Below are 7821 nucleotides of genomic sequence, written 5' to 3' on the forward strand. Positions count from 1 at the left end.
CGCGAGCAGAAAAATAAGCCCTTAAAGAGCCTGATGAATTTTAAATCAGGCTAGCATTGAAATCGGGAAAACGTCTCCATTGCCAGAGGACTTTCAAACTCTACCTAACCAACCCTCCCTTCCTCCCTTCCTTCCTTCCTCCAGCCCTTCAACTGCGTAGACCTCGTAGGAACACAACTTCTTCCTTACTCCTCCTCCTCCTTATCACTCCTACTCTTCCCTTCCATTCCCTTTTCTTTCCCCTTTCCTTTTCCCTTCCCATTTTTCTTCGAATCTTTTCGTTGATGCCTACCGCCTTCGTACTTTAAGTTTTCATCTCTTAATAATACAGAGGCACTAATACCCTGATCACATATTCTCGAGGATGAAAGGTAAAATCTATCTTATGCTTCGGGCGGGTTATAAGGAGCACATTAATTCCATTAGAAAAGAACTTTCGTCGTCTTCTTACCCAACGTACCAACACCCACCCCCCCTCCCCCATCTCAACCCTCATTTCCCTCCCATACTTCTCCTTATCTTCTTCTTCTTTTTCTTCTTTTTTTTCTTTTATTTTTTGTTTTCACAAATACAGAGTATTCATATTCCTCTTCTTATTCGACAACAACCGGTATACGAACAACCTCGTTCGCATGATTGTAACTACCATACATCTTTCTAATGTATTATAAGTATCTTTCATTAGAATTTTAAAGAACAAGACGAAGTACGACCGTTTCTAGGTTTAGTTATTACTCGTGAGTCGTTAGAAGATATTACGTATGCATGTAGAAAAGAAAATAAATGAAAATAAATGAAAAGAAAAGAGATGAAAGAGAAGGAAAAATAAGTTGTATATTTTTGTTTGTTTGTTTGAAAAGTGCGAGTCTATAAACCGTTAGAAACACAACACAAAACAACAACTACGACTACGACTACAACGGAGAAGTTTATCGCGTTAACGAGGTAACCACTTTACTCCCCGAGGCGCGAGAAATATTATGCGCTTTGCTTTTGATGCATGCCTCGTATGTTTCTAAACGCGTTAGACACGTATTAGTGAGTTAGAAAGAAATATAGACAAAACGAACGGAGAGAAAAAGAAAGAAAGAGAGAGAGAAGAAACAGAGATAGAATAAATGGATACACACACACATATATATGCATATATACATGCAATACAATACGTGCATAGGTGCATAGATGCATATATGTGGTATTAGTATACCGAGAAAGATATGCATTAGATTTGAAACTACGACGTTTGGAATAACAACGACCAACAACAGTCAAACGTTTCTCCTAAAGTAGAAACAAATTGAACTGTTAAAATAAATGCATAATTTATTAATATAGTATTAAAATAAAAATATAAATAATATATTATTAGTTATATTTATAGTATGTAATAACAGTGTTCGTATAACGCAAATTGAATAAAACTAAATTTATGATAGAAAGTAATAACGCGGTGGGGGCGTAGGGACGGGGATAGGGCTGGGGGGTGGTGGTAGGTTGAGGGGTTATAAACCTGGCGCCTATAATAAATTCGCAAGAATCACTTCCGAACCATTTAACCGAGTAGGATGAAAAAAATGCTCGGAATTTCTTTTTAGACGTTCGGGAATTTTTTTTTCTTTTTTTCCTTTTCCATTCTCTCTCTCTCTCTCTCTCTCTCTCTCTCGTCGTGTCGGTTATGAACGACCCCGACGACACGCGTGCGTGTCGCTTTTTTTTTTCTTTTTCATTTCTTTTTTTCTGTACTATCGCTTGCTACACTCTCATCTCTCCCTTATCGGGAGAGACGAAAAATGTTATACATATACATACACACACACACATATATATATATGTTTCCCTCTCACTCGCACTCATTTAAGTCTTGTTAGATGAACGCAACCGAGTGATAGGAGGACGGGTTGGGTGGGTGTACGCGCGTTCGTCGTTTTGAAGCTTTTTCGAGAAAAGGAACTTGGAATTTTTTTTCAAAGCGAACAGCTAAGGGATTTTTTTCGATATGAAAAGGGCCGCCCCTTAATACTCTCTCTCTCTCTATCTATCTCTCTCGCTTTTGCTTTTCTCTGGCAGCCAACGGGGCGCCTCGTAAAAGTCGTTATCGCGAGAAATCCTCCTCGAGAAAATTCGAGGAGATCCGAGGTCCTAGCATTTTCCTCGCCAGATTTCTTTCCGGATGCTCTCTCTTTCAAAAGTCTGCAATAAGTTGAGTAAAAGAGAGTAACAGAGAGAGAGAGAGAGAGATGGTGCTTGGTCGATCGGTATTCGAGTACCGACAATCCGGCGACGCCACCCCATGGGAAATCGCTTTAAACCTTTTACATTCGAAAGCCTTGGGAAAAAAAAAAAAACTTGAAAGAAAGAACGAGAATAAGAGAGAAAGAGAGAGAGAGAGAGAGAGAGAGAGATACTTCCTTTTTCGCGTTGGTGTCGTATTCGAACAAGTGTTCGAATGTGAAGAACACGAGAGTATACGTGATCCCATACATACGTGCTTTCTACTATATCTATCTCTCTCTCTCTCTCTCTCTCTCTCTTTCGGTCTCGTAGCTGTTCTTGCGCAGCACATAAATACATCGCACTGGAAAGAGGGAAATCTGTTTAAAATATGTTCTCTCTCGGCGTTTCGCCATGGTCGTTTGCCACGGGGAATAGCTAAATGCTTTTTGCGAGAGGCCATTTAAATCTTTACCTTTCGCTACCGTAAACTCCTTTTTCCATCTCTCTCTCTCTCTCTCTCTCTCTCTTTCTGTCTATTTTCTTCTTTATTTTTCTCTCTATCATTTTCGTTTACTTCTTTTCTTAACCTTTTCCACTTCTTCCGCGGTTTTCCTTTTCGATGCCCCTTGCGGTTTTTACTTCTATGAAAAGAATGACGAGGATATAGAAAGAAATGGAAAAGAAAGAGAAAAACTACGCGAATTCGTTCCCTGGGAAAAGAAGAAAAAATGTTTAAACGAAAAGAGGAAAAAGAAAAGGAGAATGAAGAGGAGGAGGAGGAGGAGGAGGAGGAGGAGGAGGAGTGGATTTTTCGTTAGATTCTGTTTGTTATCAATTCTCCTTGGCATCGGAAAATATCTCTTTTCCAAGTGTCTGCAAATATCCGTGCATACGAGGTAAAAGCAAACCCCTCCCCCCAACACCCCCTCCAACTTTGAAACGTCCTTCCCGAGTTTCCTTTTTTCTCTTCTCTTCTCTTTTCTACTCTTCTCTACTCTCTTCTTGGCTTTTCTCATTTTCCTTTTCCATATCATCGTCGTACTTATTTCTTTGCGCATCCATCCTTTGCTTATCGTCTCTCTCTCTCTCTCTCTCTCTCTTTTCTTAGCTTTCATGTTTTATCGAGATTGGCCAGACCGATTCTTCGCTCGGTTGCTATGCTGAAATCCCTCAGGAAATGGAACTCCGGATCTAGTCGAATGAGGATTCGCGAGGAGCAAAGAATTCTCTCTCTCTCTCTCTCTTTCTTTCTTTCTCTGTCTATATTTTTATTTTGTATTTTTTGTCTACTTACGTATGCATACGCGAGAAACGAGAACGTCGAATCTATGTCGAGAAAAATCACTTCTTTTTCTTTATTTTTACAACGCGTCGAAAATATTTCCCAAAGAAAACAAAATAATAACACGAGTCGAATGAAATTAGGATACTTTGGATTAACGCGTCGAGTGTTACATTGGTTCACAGAAACGTATGGTTTATGGGATCGTATTATAAAAGTGTTACAATTTTAACGAAGTTTTATTACAAACGTGATCTGTGATTGGTGAATATTTTTCTTATGCAAAACGTAACTTCGAATATTGCACAAAAGTAATGAACTATCATATAATTTCGTTTGTCACCAATCGATCAATTAATCTTTCGTTTCTTTATTTGAATTGATATTTTGTTTATTAGTTAGTTAGTTTGTTAATTAATGATCAACACTGTACAACTTCTAATTTTATTTTATCTTCAATCTTTTATACGTCAACGTATTGTTGTATTATATTGAACGAAAAATATAACAAAAATGTCTGGAACGATTTTATTTAATATTTCGAAACGAAGATAAAACTAAGAGAAAATTGATTCGTCCTTTAATCAAAAAAGAAAAAACGCAATCGTATCTTCGAAAGGAGGCTAAGCGCCATAGTTCGTGAATTCAGTTGAACCGATCGATTAATAAAAGAAGAAGAAGAAGAAAAAAGTCGTTCGATCGGTTGATTCGTCGTAGAACTTGTCGGTAACAGTTGACCTTAATACCATACGTAATCTCTAACGTATTATGGTTTAATATAACACAAGCAACCATCGTGGTAAAATCCTAGACACTCTTCTGACGAAATCGTACACGACATTCCAGAAAACGCGACGCGTCCAGTTTTTCCAACAACATAGAAAACTAAACGATCTGAACGATAGATTTTATTTTTCATTTTTCTTTTTTTCTTACAATCGAGAATCCTTTATTATTAAATATCACTCGAGATACTTTTACGAAAGAATTCAATTATCTTTAAACGTGACTTAAATATGAATAAAACAATGAAACACATTTATTTAAATAAAATAATATAAAACGTTTATATATCATAAATTCATGATTTTATTTATATCATATAGATAAGAATAACATAACAAAGCTAAGAAAATTTTTTAAGAAAGAGAAAGAAAGAAAGAAAAAGAAAAGGAAGAAAAAAAAAAGAAAAAGGGCATTCGAAAGTGGCGACGATCTTTTAGCGTAGAAATGATTCTTTTGATCTCCCTTTTATCTTTCTCCCTTTCACCTAGAATCGAAGTAACTTTGTGGTGGTCGGCTTGTCGACGGGCTATTGTAAGTAAATCGGTCACTTCACCGCTCATAAATGAAGAAGAGGAAAACGATATAGGAGAGTAAGAAAGAGAGAGAAGGAAAATAGTAGAGAATAATAGATAGAACAAGAGAGAGAGAGAGAGAGAGAGAGAGAGAGAGAGAAAGGAAGGTTCGAAAGGGCCGAACATTTTGGCCACCCCCAAGACCGATGTCCGGTCAGCACCCTTGACTCGAACGTTGCCCTTCCCCGTGTAGAGAACTTTTATGGCGCATAAATATCAAGAGCCTCTCCATGATATCCCTACTGTATTATCAGAGATGCTTACTACCGATCGAGAGGGTGCGAGAGAGAAAGAATGATAGTGAAAGAGAGTAGGCAAGAGGTGGGTGGAAGAAGGGGGAAGGGGGAAGCAAAGAAAGGTTATTCGAAGCAATTCTATATCACCCTGCTAGCCGCACCTACCAAAGCGGAATCTACTACTGGACTTTCGGAACACAACCAGTGTGTTTCCCTGGACTTCCGCCAATTTCCCTCTCTCACTCGCTCTCTTACTTGCTTTCTTTCTTTTAGCCGGAGGATAGTTTCTTTTCCAGCACATCCAAATTCAATTTACCGTCCGATTCGTACTTTCCCTTCGGGTTTGTTCCCGTGTACGATAAGTAAAATTCGTTTCTATCTTTCTCGTACTTATTTCTTTTTAGTATAAGGGGGAAGAGAGAGAGAGGAGTATATTTTATTTATTCTAATTTTTAGATACTTTTATCTCTTGTTAATTTACTTTTTTTTTTTATTATCTTATATGTTATCGTTTTTCTTATTTATTATATAACGTAACTAACCATAAGAAATCTCACCGATCGAGAGAAAAGAGAGGGGAGAAAATCGCACATTGTCAGACCATCGTTCATGGTTTTCTTGAAAAATCGTCAATCAGAAAGCAATCCTGGTTGCCACGATTCACACAACTCCCGTTAGCAATGGAAGAAAACGGCAGAAACGAACGAACGAACAACCCCTCTTCGCGTTCCTAGTCTCGAAACATTCCGAAGGGGGGTGGGTGTTATGGGGATGGGGATGGGAAAGAAGAGGTATATCGCCCCCACCCCCATCCTATCAGTATATCCGTGTATGCTTCCAATAAAACGGGAACCACTCACAGCTTTTGTGTCGGATACACAAGGCAGCACGAAGGAAAAGGGAGGAAAGGAAAGTGTAAGAGAGTTAAAAAGAAAGAAAGAGAGAGAGAGAGAGAGAGGGTTGGTTGGTCGGGGGTGAGAGGGTGAGACACGCTAGTGGTTGTTATCGGCCATCAGGTTTTATATCCGTGGCCGTTGGGGTTCTTGAGGAGAAGGAAACGCGAAGGGACGGTCAAACGATACTGGGATACCCACCGCGTGTTTCACAAAGATTCTATGAAGATTGCCCCGGGATTTTATTACGGGAGAAATGTCGGTTAATAAAAATGAATACTACGAAGAAGGAGAGAACCAGGAAAAAGAGAGAGAGAGAGAGAAGGGGGGAAGGGGGGACTAAAGAGAAGGAGGGGGAAAAAAGATACTATTCTCTTCCTTCCGTCTTAAATTTTTCTTCTTTTCTTTTTCTATCTTCAAAATAGTCGACTCTCTTTTCTCTTTTCCGATACGAACCACCCCCCTCCCTCCTCCTCCTCCTTCTTCTTTTTCTCGATTGGTAGTAGGCGATTCGAAAGTACGCTTTCACGTTTCCTGGCGTAAACTTCCTCGTTTAGATTGTTCCGTGGAATCTGTCGTTTCTTTTAAGAAAGAAAGAAAGAAAGAAGGAAGAGGATAGAAATACGGTAACTTCTGTTCTCCTCGTGTTCGCGAATCACTGGACCCACCACAAACTCCGTTTATCTTTCTTTCTTTCTTTCTTTCTTTCTTTCTTCTCTCCTGTTGTATTTTCCGTGACTCACCCGTAAACCGATCGAGATCTCCCGTTGTAAGATTATTGGTCCACTCGGTGTTGTTCTTCTTCTTCCTACGTGATACCGGTAATGGTATTTCTACGTGTATATATATATATATAGGACGTATTCAATGTTATCGATCGGTTCTTATCTTTAAATAGTATCAGTAAGTATCATCAATTTAACTCCCTAGGAAGAGGGATACCACCATATCTTATGGTTAACTCGAGATTTCTTCTATTAATTGAAATTAATATTTAATGATCAATTCAATTTGACGATTAAGTTGAATTCATGGGAAAAATATTATATTTGCATGTATATATAATTCATTGTTTAATATAATATTTTAATTATAAATCAAAAAATCGTTTGATTACGAACAAGAAAAAACTTGTTGTATTTTCTCGAATAGATCGATTTGTTTTTCCTATATAACAATCTTAAAATTAATAATACATTATCGATGTACAAGATCGAATATTTTTTTAAACCATATGTTTATTGCTTTGAACCAATACTACTATACCACTATTATAGAACTGTTATACTTTTATTTATGTATTATTTACTATTTTCTTTTTACATTTATCTACCTACTGTGCGTTACTACTAATATAATGATAAGTTTAATAATAATTACATAATTTTCATTTTTCTTTTGTTTTATCTATACATTACATTGTACTATACTGTAATTAATGGCCTTTAGGGAGCCTAGGCTCTAAGGTCAATAAAATATTATTAAATAAATAAATAAATAAATAATAATCATATCGATGATATTTAATTATCGTATTACATATGATTATTATACTTATAAATAATCAAAATATTTTTATATAACGTCAGATATTTGAAAATTTTCATTTATATTTTCCGATATACGTCAAATTCCTAAGACAAATTTTTCTCATCTTTCCTATAATTTGATTCTTTATGGTACACACTCGAATGGTAAATAAATCAAAATGATATTGACTATTTGCAGCTGCAACAACAACAACAACAACTACATTCGTTTGTAATTCGATCCACGTATAATTTCGTCGTGTTAATTCATGCGAAGTAGTACTTTCATCGCGATGCGTTACATTATGT

Source organism: Polistes fuscatus, unplaced genomic scaffold (assembly GCF_010416935.1).
Source record: "Polistes fuscatus isolate 324 unplaced genomic scaffold, CU_Pfus_HIC Scaffold24, whole genome shotgun sequence".
Lineage (NCBI taxonomy): Eukaryota > Metazoa > Arthropoda > Insecta > Hymenoptera > Vespidae > Polistes > Polistes fuscatus.